Source organism: Bos taurus, chromosome 5 (assembly GCF_002263795.3).
Source record: "Bos taurus isolate L1 Dominette 01449 registration number 42190680 breed Hereford chromosome 5, ARS-UCD2.0, whole genome shotgun sequence".
Lineage (NCBI taxonomy): Eukaryota > Metazoa > Chordata > Mammalia > Artiodactyla > Bovidae > Bos > Bos taurus.
In genome coordinates this window covers 14126980-14142687 of record NC_037332.1, presented here as the reverse complement: position 1 = coordinate 14142687, position 15708 = coordinate 14126980, and positions in this window count along the sequence as shown.

Below are 15708 nucleotides of genomic sequence, written 5' to 3'. Positions count from 1 at the left end.
ACTGAGTGCAGCACTTTAATAGCATAATCTTTTAGGATTGGAAATAGCTTAGCTGAAATTCCATCACCTCCACTAGCTTTTTCTTAGTGATGCTTCCTAAGGCCCACTTGACTTCACACTCCAGGATGTCTGGCTCTAGGTAAGTGACAACATCATTGTGGTTATCCAGATCATGAGACCTGTTTTGTACAAGAGTACCTTGTACTCTTGCCATCTCTTCTTAATTTCTTCCCCTTCTGTTAGGTTCTTACTATTTCTATCCTTTATTGGCCCATCTTCGCATGAAATCTTCCCTTAGGATATCCAATTTTCTTAAAGAGATTTCTAGTCTTTTCCATTCTATTGTTTTCTTCTATTTTTTGCATTGTTCTCTTAAGTAGTCTGAGACTACCTAAGAGATTAGCACACTTATCTCTCTGCTATTTCTTTGGAATTCTGCATTCAGCTGAGTATATCTTTCCCTTTCTCCTTTGCCTTTCACTTCTCTTCCTTTCTCAGCTATTTGTAAGGCCTCCTCAGACAACAATTTTGACTTCATGCATTTCTTTCTCTTGGGGCTGGTTTTGGTCACTGTCTCCTGCATAATGTTACAAATCTCCATCCATAGTTCTTCATGCACTCTATCCATCAGATTTAATTCCTTGTATCTGTTTGTCACTTCCACTGTATAATCATAAGGGATTTGGTTTACATAATATATGAATGGCCTAGTGGTTTTTCCTACTTTATTCAATTTAAGTCTGAATTTTGCAATAAGGAGTTCATGATCTGAGCCACAGTCAGTACCCAGTCTTGTTTTTGCTGACTGTATAGAGCATCTCCATCTTCAGCTACAAAGAATATAATCAATCTGATTCCAGTATTCACCATCTGGTGATGTCCATGTATCAGTTCGTCTCGTGATGTTGGAAGATGGTGTTTGCTATGACTAGTGTGTTTTCTTGGCAAAACTCTGTTAGCCTTTGCCCTGCTTCATTTTGTTCTCCAAGGCCAATATGTCTATTACTCCAGATATCTCTTGACTTCTACTTTTGCATTTCAATCCCCTATGATGAAAAGGACATCTTTTTTTTGGTGTTAGTTCTAGAGAGTCTTTGTGTTCTTCATACAGCCGTTCAACTTTAGCTTCTTTGGCATTAGTGGTTGGAGCATAGACTTGGATTACTGTGTTGTTGAATGGTTTACCTTGAAAATGAACCGAGAATATTCTGTCACTTATGAGACTGCCCCCAAGTACTACGTTTGGACCTTTTGTTAACTATGAGGGCTACTCTATTTCTTCTAAGGGATTCTTTCCCAAAGAAGTATTTAATGGTTATCTGAATTAAATTCACCCATCCCCATCCATTTTTAGTTCACTGATTCCTAAACGGTGGATGTTCATTCTTGCCATTTCCTTTTTAACCACATCAAATTTACCGTGATTCATGGCTCTAACATTACAGATTCCCATGAAATATTGTTCTTTATTGCATCAGGCTTTACTTTCACTGCCAGACACATCCACAACTGGGCGTCGTTTCTGCTAAGGCTCAGCATCTTCATTCTTTGTTGCACTATTTCTCTGTTCTTCCCCAGTAGCATATTGGACACCTACTGACCTCCTACAGCTCATCTCTCAGTGTCATATCGTTTTGCTTTTTCATACTGTTCATGAGATTCTCATGGCAAGAGCACTGAAGTGGTTTGTCATTCCCTTCTCCAGCAGACCATGTTTTGTCAGACCTCTCCACCATGACCCATCTGTCTTGGGTGGTCTTACATGCCGTGTTTTCATTAATTCTACTATGTAACTACTTACCCACTTACCTATCACATCTTGTAGTAAGATTTTCTATGTTTTTTCCCTTAATAGCTCTATATCTTCCTGAGAGGGAAAGCATCCATAGCCAACTAAACTGTTGTGTATTAATGGACTGGTTGAGTAGTTGCTCAGTGGTCACCTCTTCCTCTCTTTTAAATACATTTGCAGCAAAGTTTTATACTGAGCAGAACATGAGGTACTGGTTATCAGTGCCAGAGTAGGACTCCGGCTAGATGGAAAACAGCAAAGACCATCACATACTAGCCACCAGGAGTTAAACTCTCTTGCATCTTTGGTATCAAAAATATCAGCAAGAAAAAAAAAAAGTCACCAAAAAAAACTCAAGACAGGGAATATTAGTATTAGTCACACACAGAAGAGACAGGGTAAGATCAACTTCAATGGCTGTGTAAATCCCTCATGACTAGCAGGTGTCCCTGGCAGCAGTCACAGAGCAACTGGCCTATGTGCAACACTCCCCATGTCCCAGCAGAAGGACTTTGACCCTTCCTCTGTCAAGTCTGGAACACTAAAAACTGGGATATGACTGAAGTGCACTGACATACATGCTTCAGCAGAGCAAAGGAACACTATTGAGCATGAAACCAGAAAAGATATTTCTTGAATAAGCTGACAAGCCCCATTGTATAGGCTGTTCATTGCTTGGTAAGGAAATGTTCCATGCCCAGAGTCCATTGTTACTGGATGGGTTGAATGAAGGTCAACAGACTGTACACAGGAGAGTGTCATTCCCAATATTTTAAATTACATTTCAGCCAATAAAACCATGCAACAACACATTAATAAGAAATAAAAAAAACAAATTTATTACCAAGAGAAGCAAAAAATATATTTTATATGATAAATTGGGAGAATTCAGATGTCTGCTTATATCTCTTTTAAATATATATTTTTAATCATGTAAAAAAGCTTAACAATTTAGCATACATAAAATTCAAACTCTGATTTAGAAGAGAAGTGAATCAATTTTCAGAAACATGTTGCCTTGCTAAAGGGTCTTAACAAATTTTAACATCTTCTTTTACATCTTTTTCATGTATGTAATCCCCATCAATATCACTGAACTCCCATTGATTTCAATATGGACAATTTAATTGAAACTTCTGCATGCCCAACTCCTAGTAACATAAACTGAAGAAAAAATTAATTAGTTTCAGTGGGAGTTACATGAATGTACAGATGGAAGATTGGAGCCAAAGTTATGTTTCACATGTTTTTCACAGTTTTGATGGCCTCCCAAATTAGAATCAAGCTCTTATAAAATAAGAAAGTTAGGATACCTGTTTCTACTGTGTATAGGTTAGGAGTGAGATGAGAGGTTGTCTTAACTCTTTGTAGCCTCAAACCATGTTTGTTTTTTAAATACACCCTGAGAAGTAGTGTATAGTATATGAAGACTGATCTTACTCCTTAAGAGAATATCTGGGTAAGATATCTTTGTTAGATAAAAGATTTTCTCATGTTTATTTTCTGAGGATGTTGTAAGTGAAGCAAATGCTTTATTTAAAATAGACTCATGGTTAAACCATGAACTATAAAACTAAACTGAATTGATATATTTTAATATGCTTTATTTTATTAAGCAAATTACTATTTATCTTTACTTTTTTCTTTAAGATATAAACTGTGTTCATTTTAAAATTATAAAAATTTGCACTGATAATTCCAAGTGTCCTTTTTGAGATTCAGCAAAATATAATTTTTTTGTAAGAGTCATTATTTTTGTCATGAGTAAGATGGCTAAATACAGGCAAAACGAAAAGAAAATTTCAAACATGAAAATCTTTATAATATAGTTTATAAGGGCAAAGACCTTGAAGAAATTTAAGTCAACACATAATATCTTCATTTTTTAAAAGAAAAGTAATGAATACTATTAATTATTCCTTTGAACTTTGATAATACTTGCTTTAGACTATACTTTAAAATGCACAATAATCTTAGATTTAAATATATGGAGAAAACTGTTTGGATATAAAATACTATCCTATATAAAACCAGTATGTAACCTTATTAATATGCAATTCTAAGCATATTTGCAAAAAAAAAAAAAAGATGCTTTTCTTGGTTGATGACTAGGAACCAAGTCATTTGTAAAATAGAGAAGGCATAACATTATTTCTGAGACTACTTTAATTAAAAGTAAGGGTATTATTAAGAATGAATAAGATTTTAAAGCACTTAAATACTGAAGTGGAAAATGATAAAGTGGCAACATAACAGAGAGAGTAAAATTATCTTCTGATTGGTAGATCATAATTGGATGTATATATTCAAATGAATAACGATAGGTGATGTTTTGCCTTTAACCTTTCATATTAAGTATTGAAACCACTTATTTTTCCCAATACTAATATTTATTTTCTAAAAAATAAAAGTATTATTTTCTGAAATCTGTGTTGAGAATTTTTTGTTTTCATGATATATATATGCACATTTATATAATATGCATATAATATATATGCATCCTGCATATTTATTTTCCTATAAAAACCAACATCTGTAATAGAGTTTATCTCTAATGTACTATGGGCTTCCCGAGTGGCTCAGTTGGTAAAGAATCTGCCTGCAATGCTGGAGAAATGGGTTCTGTCCCTGGGTTGGGAAGATTCCCTGGAGAAGGGCATGGCAACTCACTCCAATATTCTTGCCTGGAGAATCCCCATGGACAGAAGAGCCTGGTGGGCTACACTCCATGGAGTCACTAAGAGTCAGGCATGACTGAGTGACTAAGCACTCATAATGTACTATAGGGAAAGTTTAATAATTGTTCTAAAACTTTCTTCCAGCTACCTTTACTCTTCTAGTTTGTCACATCAATTCTACTTGCTGCAAATCCGTGTACACTTATGGTTTCTAGCTACTAATGCCTGAGAAAACCACCTTTCTTAGAAATCAAGAGTCAGAACCAAATGTGTTGAGCTTGAGTTAAAAAATTTATGCTGTAACTTTTAGCTACATTAATCTCCAGCCAGCACACCTGAAACCTAAAACTATCTTCACATCCCAAATAAAAGTCTGTTAGCAGAAGACAAATAATTCCCTGGAGGATACAATTTCTTCAGAAGATGGAGTTTGTCTTAAACACACGCTGATAATTCAAAGAAACTGTAACACATCTGCTTAGTTCTTTCCAAAGTAACTAATTACAAGCAGAAGTTAGAGTAGAACATTTTGTGAAATGGTGGAAAACAGACCCATAATTCACAATTTCAGAGCACGTAAGTTGAGTTCATATCGTCTACTCACAGTTTTCACAAACTCAACCAATAAATGAAATAATTTATGAAACAATTTATTACTGTCTTTGTTTTGGAGTTTTAAAACAGTGAAAGAAAAGGAATGGAGTTTCTTATACAGAATTTAATCTTGAACTGCTGTATAAATATAGGTTGGGGGTAGATGAAATTCACATGCAAAAAGCCAAATGTCTGGCCAGAGAATAAAGAGTAAAAATGAGTCAAATGCAAAGTTTATTATGGAAGTCATTGTAAGGCAAAGAGAACTCCTCCCAGAGTCTGGCTCAGTACGTGACAATTTCTTGAGAGAGGGAAGTATATTTTTTCCTTTGAGTTTTATGAGATAGTATATAAAAATATTAAAAGGCTGGTGTGTTGTTTCCTTCAATAATATTGCTCATAGACTTGATTGTTGCTGAGGACCTACCACTGACTCTCAAGAAAGAGTAAGATCAAGCCCTTATCTCCTTGGGACCAGAAGTCTTCATCTCAATATTTTTTTACTAGGAGATCATAAGCTTATGTGCTTTGGCCTGGCCCTTTACCTCTGAACTAGTTGTGGAAATCTTTTACTACCTGTAATCTTTGGCCATGATGCATTTTTACACACCAGTCACACTGGCTTAGGTTCACTTAGGGATCTGGTAAAATACTTCTGCACTAATGTTTTGTTTTGTTTAGTTTTGAATGATAAAGTCAATATTCAAACACACGTTAGAGTTAAAATATAAATCCTATAAACGTAGGATAAATTTTCCTGAATTGCAGTCTGATATGCAATATTTCCCATGATACCTAGGACTCAACTAGTAGGCTGCCAATTGGAACATTTAATGAGGATTGCAAAAGGCAGAATTTGTGGTATTTCTATCATTTAGTACTGTCATATCGGGTAGTGAGTCTGAATTTTTGGAAGTGTCTCTTGAGACTACCTAAATGCTAGAACCTTGGAAGGAGATGATATGGAGAATTTTATTCAGATTGAATCACATTAAGACTCTGATTTATTTCTGGACCGACTATGGTCCTAGATTCCTGAAATGCTGAAACTGGAAAATCTATCCAGTATCATTTAAATTGGCCATTTGCAAGTTTGGCTGAGTATTAGAATCATTTGGAGAAATTTTCCTTAGAGATCCTGGGGATAAGATACAGACCTAAATGTCTATTATCTGGTATCATTGCATTAAAACCATTCTCAGAGTCAGAGGCTTAGTAGCATCAAATTATTGCATTATATAATTGTGTTGATGGGCTGAGGCTTAGCTTGGTGCTTTTTTTGTTTGTTTGTTTGTTTCCTCCAAACCCTTCCCCCACCCCCCCATGCTAGTCTTACTTACAGTTTTTCTTTGCCAGCATTTAACTGGGAGATGGAACTGGGCTGTTTGAATGGCTTCTGTAGGAGTGAGACCCAGAGTTTTGTATGCTATTTTAAAAGACACTTTTTATAAGTGATCTTCATTCACTGCAATAAGTGAAACCAGTAAGGAAATTAGAATGTGTATCCAGACAGATTCATTGACACAAATGTGTCATCAGAGCTGGTTAATGATATGCCAGCCTAGACTTAGATCTTTGTAAACTGGGGGCATAGCCTTGTTTATCACATTGATAGCTTTCCCTGAACAATGTTGGATTCCTGATCTCTGAAGATTTAGCTTTGGGACCAAAGACCAGGCTCGAACACTCAGGGCTCTTGTGTGGGAGAAGTTTTATTACAGTGAAAAGGCACAGAGGAAGCTTCTGACATAGATGTCAGAAGTGGGTGGAGAGTGCCACACTCGCTAGTTTTAGCAAGGGAGCTATGAGTTCAGTTCAGTTCAGTCGCCCAGTTGTGTCCGACGTTTTGGGACACCATGAATTGCGGCACCCAAGGCCTCCCTGTCCATAACCAACACCCGGAGTTCACTCAGACTCATGTCCATCGAGTCGGTGATGCCATCAAGCCATCTCATCCTCTGTCATCCCCTTCTCCTCCTGCCTTCAATCCCTCCCAGCATCAGAGTCTTTTCCAATGAGTGAACACTTCGCATCAATTGGCCAAAGTACTGGAGTTTCAGCTTAAGTATCAGTCCTTCCAAAGAACACCCAGGACTGATCTCCTTTAGGATGGACTGGTTGGATCTCCTTGCAGTCCAAGGGACTCTCAAGAGTCTTCTCCAACACCACAGTTCAAAAGCATCAATTCTTCAGTGCTCAGCTTTTTCAAAGTCCAACTCTCACATCCATGCATGACCACTGGAAAAGCCATAGCCTTGACTAGATGGACCTTTGTTGGCAAAGTAATGTCTCTGCTTTTGAACATGCTATCTAGGTTGGTCATAACTTTCCTTCCAAGGAGTAAGCGTCTTTTAATTTCATGCCTGCAGTCACCATCTGCAGTGATTTTGGAGCCAAAAAAAATAGTCTGACACTATTTCCAGTTTCCCATCTATTTCCCATGAAGGGATGGGACCAGATGCCATGATCTTCGTTTTCTGAATGTTGAGCATTGAGCCAACTTTTTCACTCTCCTCTTTCACTTTTATCAAAAGGCTTTTTAGTTCCTCTTCACTTTCTGCCATAAGGGTGGTGTCATCTGCATATCTGAGGTTATTGATATTTCTCCAGGCCATCTTGATTCCAATTTGTGCTTCTTCCAGCCCAGCGTTTCTCATGGTATACTCTGCATATAAGTTAAATAAGCAGGGTGACAATATACAGCCTTGACGAACTCCTTTTCCTATTTGGAACCAGTCTGTTGTTGCATGTCCAGTTCTAACTGTTGCTTCCTGACCTGCATACAGATTTCTCAGGAGGCAGGTCAGGTGGTCTGGTATTCCCATCTCTTTCAGAATTTTCCAGTTTATTGTATTCCACACAGTCAAAGGCTTTGGCATTGTCAATAAAACAGAAATAGATGTTTTTCTGGAACTCTCTTGCTTTTTCCATGATCCAGCGGATGTTGGCAATTTGATCTCTGGTTTCTTTGCCTTTTCTAAAACCAGCTTGAACATCTGGAAGTTCATAGTTCATGTATTGCTGAAGCCTGTCTTGGAGAATTTTGAGCATTACTTTACTAGCGTGTGAGATGAGTGCAATTGTGTGGGTAGTTTGAGCATTCTTTGGCATTACCTTTCTTAGGGACTGGAATGAAAACTGACCTTTTCCAGTCCTGTGGCCACTGATGAGCTTTCCAAATTTGCTGGCATATTGAGTGCAGCACTTTCACAGCACCATCTTTTAGGATTTGAAATAACTCAGCTGGAATTCCATCACCTCCAATAGCTTTGTTCATAGTGATGCTTTCTAAGGCCCACTTGACTTCACATTCCAGGATGTCTGGCTCTGGGTAAGTGATTACACCATCGTGATTATCTTGGTCGTGAAGATCTTTTTTTGTACAGTTCTTCTGTGTATATTTGCCACCCCTTCTTAATATCTTCTGCTTGTATTAGGTCCATACCATTTCTGTCCTTTATGGAGCCCATCTGTGCATGAAATGTTCCTTGGTATCTCTAGTTTTCTTGAAGAAATCTCTAGACTTCCCCATTCTGTTGTTTTTCTTCTATTTCTTTGCATTGATCTCTGAGGAAGGTTTTCGTATATCTACTTGCTTTTCTTTTGAACTCTGCATTCAAATGCTTATATGTTTCCTTCTCCTTTGCTTTTCGCTTCTCTTACTTTTTTAAATTGGTTATTACAATATATCAAAAGAATGTCTCAAGGTTGTAATGATTTTACCAGACCCATTCCCACAATTTACATATTAAGATAACAGGATTAGAATTTAACAATAGAAAAATTTTACCAGAACCACTCCCATAATTTACATTTTAAGATACCAGGATTAGTCAGAAGGTTTTCAAGAAGGAAAGACTGTCCTTAAACAGGATACATTGTTATTATAAAATCTTTCAGTTCAGTTCAGTAGCTCAGTCATGTCCAACTCTTTGCCACCCCGGGAACTGCAGCATGCCAGGCTTCCCTGTACATCACCAACTCCCGGAATTTACTCAAACTCAGTCCACTGAGTTGGTGATGCCATCCAGCCATCTTATCCTCTGTCGTCCCCTTCTCTTCCTTCCTTCAATCTTGCCCAGCATCAGGGTCTTTTCAAATGAGTCAGTTCTTCACATCAGGTGGCCAAACAATTGGAGTTTCAGCTTCAACATCAGTCCTTCCAATGTATATTCAAGACTGATTTCCTTTAGGATGAACTGGTTGCATCTCCTTGCAGTCCAAGAGACTCAAGAATCTTCTCCAGCACCACAGTTCAAAAGCATCAATTCTTCAGCACTCAGCTTTCTCTACAGTCCAAATCTAACATCCATACATGACTACTGGAACAACCATAGCCTTGACTAGATGGACCTTTGTTGGCAAAGTAATGTCTCTGCTTTTTAATATACTGTCTAGGTTGGTCATAACTTTTCTTCCAAGGAGTAAGCGTCTTTTAATTTCATTGCTGCAATCACCATCTGCTGTGGGTTTGGAGCCCCCCAAAATAAAGTCTGCCACTGTTTCCACTGTTTCTCCATCTATTTGCCATGAAGTGATGGGACTGGATGCCATGATCTTAGTTTTCTAAATATTGAGCTTTAAGCCAACATTTTCACTCTCCTCTTTCACTTTCATCAACAGACTCTAGCTCTTAACTCTAGTTCTTCTTCACTTTCTGTAATAAAGGTAGTGCTATATGCATATCTGAGGTTATTGATATTTCTCCCAGCAATCTTGATTCCAGCTTGTGCTTCCTCCAGCTCACCACTTTTCATGAGGTACTTTCCATATAAGTTAAATAAGCAGGGTGACAATATACAGCCTTGAAGTACTCCTTTTCCTATTTGGAACCAGTCTGTTATTCCATGTCCAGTTCTAACTGTTGCTTCCTGATCTGTATACAGGTTTCTCAAGAGGCAGGTCAGGTGGTCTGGTATTCCCATCTCTTTAAGAAATTTCCCCAGTTTGTGGTGATCCACACAGTCAAAAGTTTTGGCATAGTCAATAAAACAGAAATAGATAATTTCTGGAACTCTCTTGCTTTTTTGATGATCCAATGGATATTGGCAATTTGATATCTGGTTCCTCTGCCTTTTCTAAAACCTGCTTGAATATCTGAAAGTTCATGGTTCACAAATTGTTGAAGCCTGGCTTAGAGAATTTTGAACATTACTTTACTAGCATATGAGATTAGTGCAATTGTGCAGTAATTTGAGCATTCTTTGGTATTGCCTTTCTTTGGGATTGGAATGAAAAATGACCTTTTCAGTCACAATCCTTAGTACAGAGTTTAAGCTGAGTTGTTTTGTTGTGTAACCATCAATTATGAGCTTAAATTAAAAAAAAAAAATTTTTTTTTATGTGACTAAGACTAAGGAATGTAGGGAAAAAAAAAAAGAAAAAAATATGTTTGCCCTTTCCTCCTCCTTGATAATTTCAGACTCCTCTCTCTTCCTCTGGGACCCTGGACTCCTTATCACCCTACCTAGAAATTGATTCTCTCATCCCCCCTCCTCCCCCAATCCTGCTTTTAGGATAATTATGAAAGGGGTGTCATTTTCATTCCATAACTGCTTCCTGTGTTGAGGGCTGTTGTCCCTAAATTGTTGAGGCAGCATATTCTCCTAACCCTCATTTGGAGGCTCTGTGATCCAGGGGCCCCAAGTAATATTTGGAGGAGGCTGTGGCACTCGTAGGAGCCTGGATAGCCACTTGTAACTTAAAAGCTTTCAGATGGTTAGAAATAAATCCAGTTACAGAGTTACAGTTGCAGGGAGCAAACAGTAAAAACAGAAATAATTAGAATTATTATGATTAAGATAGCTTTCTACCATAGGGAGCTAGTTAACATTTCCCAAAGTAAGGTGACTGAGGCTTCAGGAGAATGCATAACCTGAATCATCTTGATCATGTATATGGTAATGCGAATAACATTAGTACTCATATCTGGTATATATGTACAACACTGGTTATGAATGGCACAAGTTCCTCCTTGTATGGCTGTTAGAATATCTAAGGCCAATCTGTTTTGTAAAATCATCTTTCTAATTTGTATTTGTTCAGCATTAAGGGCCAAAATAGCTTTTCTGAGAATCTTGTAAAGCCTGTTGAGTAAAGTTAGTCAGAACATCAACTCATAGTGTAACATCTGTAGTTCCCTTAAAGGGAACTAGTATTGCAGCCAGATAACCATACCAGTGAAAAAACAGACCTTGCCAGTAAGTTCTAAGGTGTGGCATATTAGCAGGCTTCTCTGGAAGCTCTGAAAATATGAAGCCATGAGTAAAAGCTAGACCTAGGGTGCATTTCCTTATCCAGCCAGGGGAAAGCCACACCCATAGGTAGGATCCAGATATCCAGTAGGTCCCATTTGGAGCAAACCATCATGACTGAGGGACCCAGTCCCAATGAGTTTCTGGCCAGGCAAAAGGAGGACCTGAACTAGGTTTGGAAACCACAGGAATGATTACATTTCATATTTCTTGAGACAAGATCCCAATTGTTCCCAATCATTATAATTTGAATTTACCTCTAAAACCTGTTCAGATGTAACCACAGCATAACCTACTTTCCACTTCTCATCTTGAACAAAAGAATTGCCATCTGTAAATATATCCGTGTCAGAATTGTCTAATGGGGTATGCATTAGATCTTCCCAAGCTGCATAGTTAAAAGTTAGGAATTGGGAACAATTGTGATTGATGTTTCATCTTCCTTTTCAGGAAGTAAAGTGGCAGGATTTAAGTTTCCACAAACTTTAAGCTTAGTTATTGGTCCTTCTAACAACAGTGACTGATACTTAAGAAGCTGACTGTCTGCCATCCAAATATTAACTTTAGAGTTTAAGATTCCATTCACATGATGAGGTCAGTATAGTAAGATTTCTACCACTAATACATGTGAGAGCTTTGGGTGCAAATAAAGCAATTATGACAATTACTCTCAGCCAATGTGGCCACCACATCTAATTTTATGCTCAGGAATCCTATAGGTTGCTGGTGAGGCCCTCAGAGTTGTGTCAAACCCCTATTTATGACAAATCGAACTCTGATCCTGTGGGCAAGCTTAAACAGGAGCTTGCAGGAGAACAGTTTGAAGAACCTTAAAAGCCTTTTCAGACTCAGGGAACAAACCAGTTTGTTGGTTTGGGCCTGATGAATTTCAGTTATAAGTTTATGTAAAGACTAGGCAAGTTTCCCATTGAATGGACTGACTCATTGGAAAAGACCCTGATGCTGGGAAAGATTGAAGGCAGGAGGAGAAGGGGGCGACAGAGGATGAGATAGTTGGATGGCATCAATGACTCGATGGACATGGGTTTGGGTAGACTCCAGGTGTTGGTGAAGGACAGGGAAGCCTGGCATGCTGCAGTTCATGGGGTTGCAGAGTTGCCAGTGACTGAGCGACTGAACTGAACTGAAGTTCCCCATAACCCGAAATCCAAATTCATCAGTAGCCTGTGATTCTCCAAAATCCTCTCAATTGTCTTAAAGTCATAGGTAGGGAATGATTCAATATAGGTTTAATTCTCTAGGGGCCTATGGCCCTAGTCCCTTCTGATATGATTAGGTCCAGATATTTAACAGACTGTTGATAAAGCTGAGCATTTTCCCTTAATGCCTTATAACTTCAGCCAGCCAAAAAGCTTAGGAAGACATCTAAGGCTTGTGAGCAAGCTTCCTCTGTCTCAGCACAGAACAGAACATCATCTAGGTATTATAGCACTACTGTCTTGGAGCTATTAAAGTTTTGTAAATCCCAGGACAAACTTTGCTAAATAGGTGGCGGCTGTCACCAAAGCCCTGGGGCAAAACTGTCCAGGTTATCTGAGAAGCTGGCTGAGTAGGGTCTTCAAAGGCAAATAGAAATTGACTTTCCTCCACCAATGGTACAGAATAGAAGGCATCTTTTAAATCAATTACTGAGAAATATTTGGCCCATGCAGGAATTTCAGACAACAAAGTATAAGGATTAGGTACCCTGGGGTATAAAGGAACCACAACCTCATTTATTATTTGTAAATCTTGATCTAGTCTCCATTTATCATTTGACTTTTTCACAACCCAAATAGGAGTGTTGCCTGGACTATTACAGGGAATTAATAGCCCCTGTTGCTTTAACTTTTCAATGATGGATTTTAACCCTTCCTTAGCACAGAGGCTAGAGCTCTGAGTGTTCTTACCTTGTCTTGAAGATCCCAGATGATAGCTTATGGTGAATGATGTCAGATTCGTGATCTCCAAAGAAGATTTAGCTTCAGGACCAGAGACCAGACTTGATCAAAGAGCTTTTGTATAGCAGAGCTTTATTAAAGTATAAAAAGGAACAGAGAAAGCTTCTGACATAGACATTAGAAGGGGGACAGAGAGTGCCCCTCTTGCTAGTCTTAGCAATTTCAGTTCAGCACATTCACTCAGTTGTGTCTGACTCTTTGCGACCCCATGAACCGCAGCATGCCAGGCCTCCCTGTCCATCACCAACTCCCGGAGTTCACGCAGACTCATGTCCATTGAGTCGGTGATGCCATCCAACCATCTTCTCCTCTGTCGTCCCCTTCTCCTCCCACCTTCAATCTTTCCCAGCATCAGGGTCTTTTCAAATGAGTCAGCTTTTTGCATGAGGTGGCCAAAGTATTGAAGTTTCAGCTTCAACATCAGTCCCTCCAATGAACACTCAGGACTGACCTCCTTTAGGATGGACTGGTTGGATCTCCTTGCAGTCCAAGGGACTCTCAAGAGTCTTCTCCAACACCACAGTTCAAAAGCATCAATTCTTTGGTGCTCAGCTTTCTTTATAGTTCAACTCTCACATCCATACATGACCACTGGAAAAACCATAGCCTTGACTAGAAGGATCTTTGTTGGCAAAGTAATGTCTCTGCTTTTGAATATGCTGTCTAGGTTGATTATAAATTTCCTTCCAAGGAGTAAGCGTTTTTTAATTTCATGGCTGCAGTCACCATCTGCGGTGATTTTGGAGCCCCAAAACAAAGTCAGCCACTGTTTCCACTGTTTCCCCATCTATTTCCCATGAAGTGATGGGACCAGATGCCATGATCTTTGTTTTCTGAATGTTGAGTTTTAAGCCAACTTTTTCACTCTCCTCTTTCACTTTCATCAAGAGGCTCTTTTGTTCTTCACTTTCTGCCATAAGGGTGGTGTCATCTGCATATCTGAGGTTATTGATATTTCTCCCTGCAATCTTGATTCCAGCTTGTGCTTCCTCCAGCCCAGCATTTCTCATGATGTACTCTGCATATAAGTTAAATAATCAGGGTGACAATACACAGCCTTGATGTACTCCTTTTCCTATTTGGAACCAGTCTTAGCAAGGGAGTTATATATTTTTTAATTGGTTATTACAGTAAATAAAAAAGAATGTCTCAAGATTGTAATGGCCCATAATAAACATTTTAAGATAACAGGAATTAGTCAGAAGGTTCTTAAGAAGGAGAAACATGTCTCAAGAAGGATACATTGTTGTTATATAATCCTTAGTACAGAGTTTAAGCTGAGTTGTTTTGTTGTGTAATCGTCAGTTCTAGGCTTAAGAAAAAAAAATCATTTTGTCCGTTTCTCCTCCTTGAGGACACCAGACCCATATCTCCACTTTGAGAGCCCCAACCCCCTTTCTTCTGCTGGGAGACCCTGGACGTCTTATCAACCTGCCTAGGAATTGACTCTCTCAACATCATTCCAAACTTTGATGCTGCATATAGAATAAGGAGGGTTTAATATACAAGTAGTGCCACAGGACGATGTACTGATATGTGATATTTTTAAATCTATTGCAAAATTATTGATTTTTGTAGATGGAAAGCAAATTTATAAGTTTGAAATAATGTACATGTTGTGTGTTTACATGTGTTTGTGTATACCTAGCTGAAGAACCAGAAAATGCTTTAATTCTTTGGATATAAATCAATGCTGAGTTCTAGTCTACTGGCCTTGATTGAGATTCTAGTTTCTTCATGATTCCTTCTTTAACAATCATTTAAAGTCACAGGTGTATATTCTTATTTGTATCTTTTTCAGGATTAAGGAAGAAAAGAGTTTTAAGACCTATAACATTAGAAAGACTTCCAAAATCTCAATGTCCCCATCCAATAACCAAGCTTAGCAAGAGGATATGTTTTTCAACCAATGACAAAGGCCCACTCATAGAGTCCTATTGATGTCTAAGCAATGCCATTTTCACAGGAAGATGTGAAGTGAGATTTTACTTTGTCTTTATGGAAAACTGCACCAATATCCTCACAGGTTGCAGGCACCGTTTGCTTTCTTCTTCCAAATTTCAGAACACAATCATCAGTATCTAAGCTACTAAAAGTAAATTCAACAATCTAGTTTAATTACTTCTTACAAATTTTCCTTACAGACAAGATAAAGGCTAGATCTATATCTCCAGTTTATCTTCAAGCTATACCTTAAAAGACAAGAGAAAAATAAACACACAATAAGAATCAGTAATATATAGGCACAAAGCAAACTAAATCGATATTGAAAAATAAACAATTTTCAAAAGGAAATATTTTATTTAGAACAACTGTTCTGCTTTCAATAAACAAATATTTTTTGCTGTTAAGCAAATAATTTATCATGTCTGAGATAAACCCCCAAATATTTCTTCTAGGAAAGGCTTCTATCCCCACCCTTAGCCAAC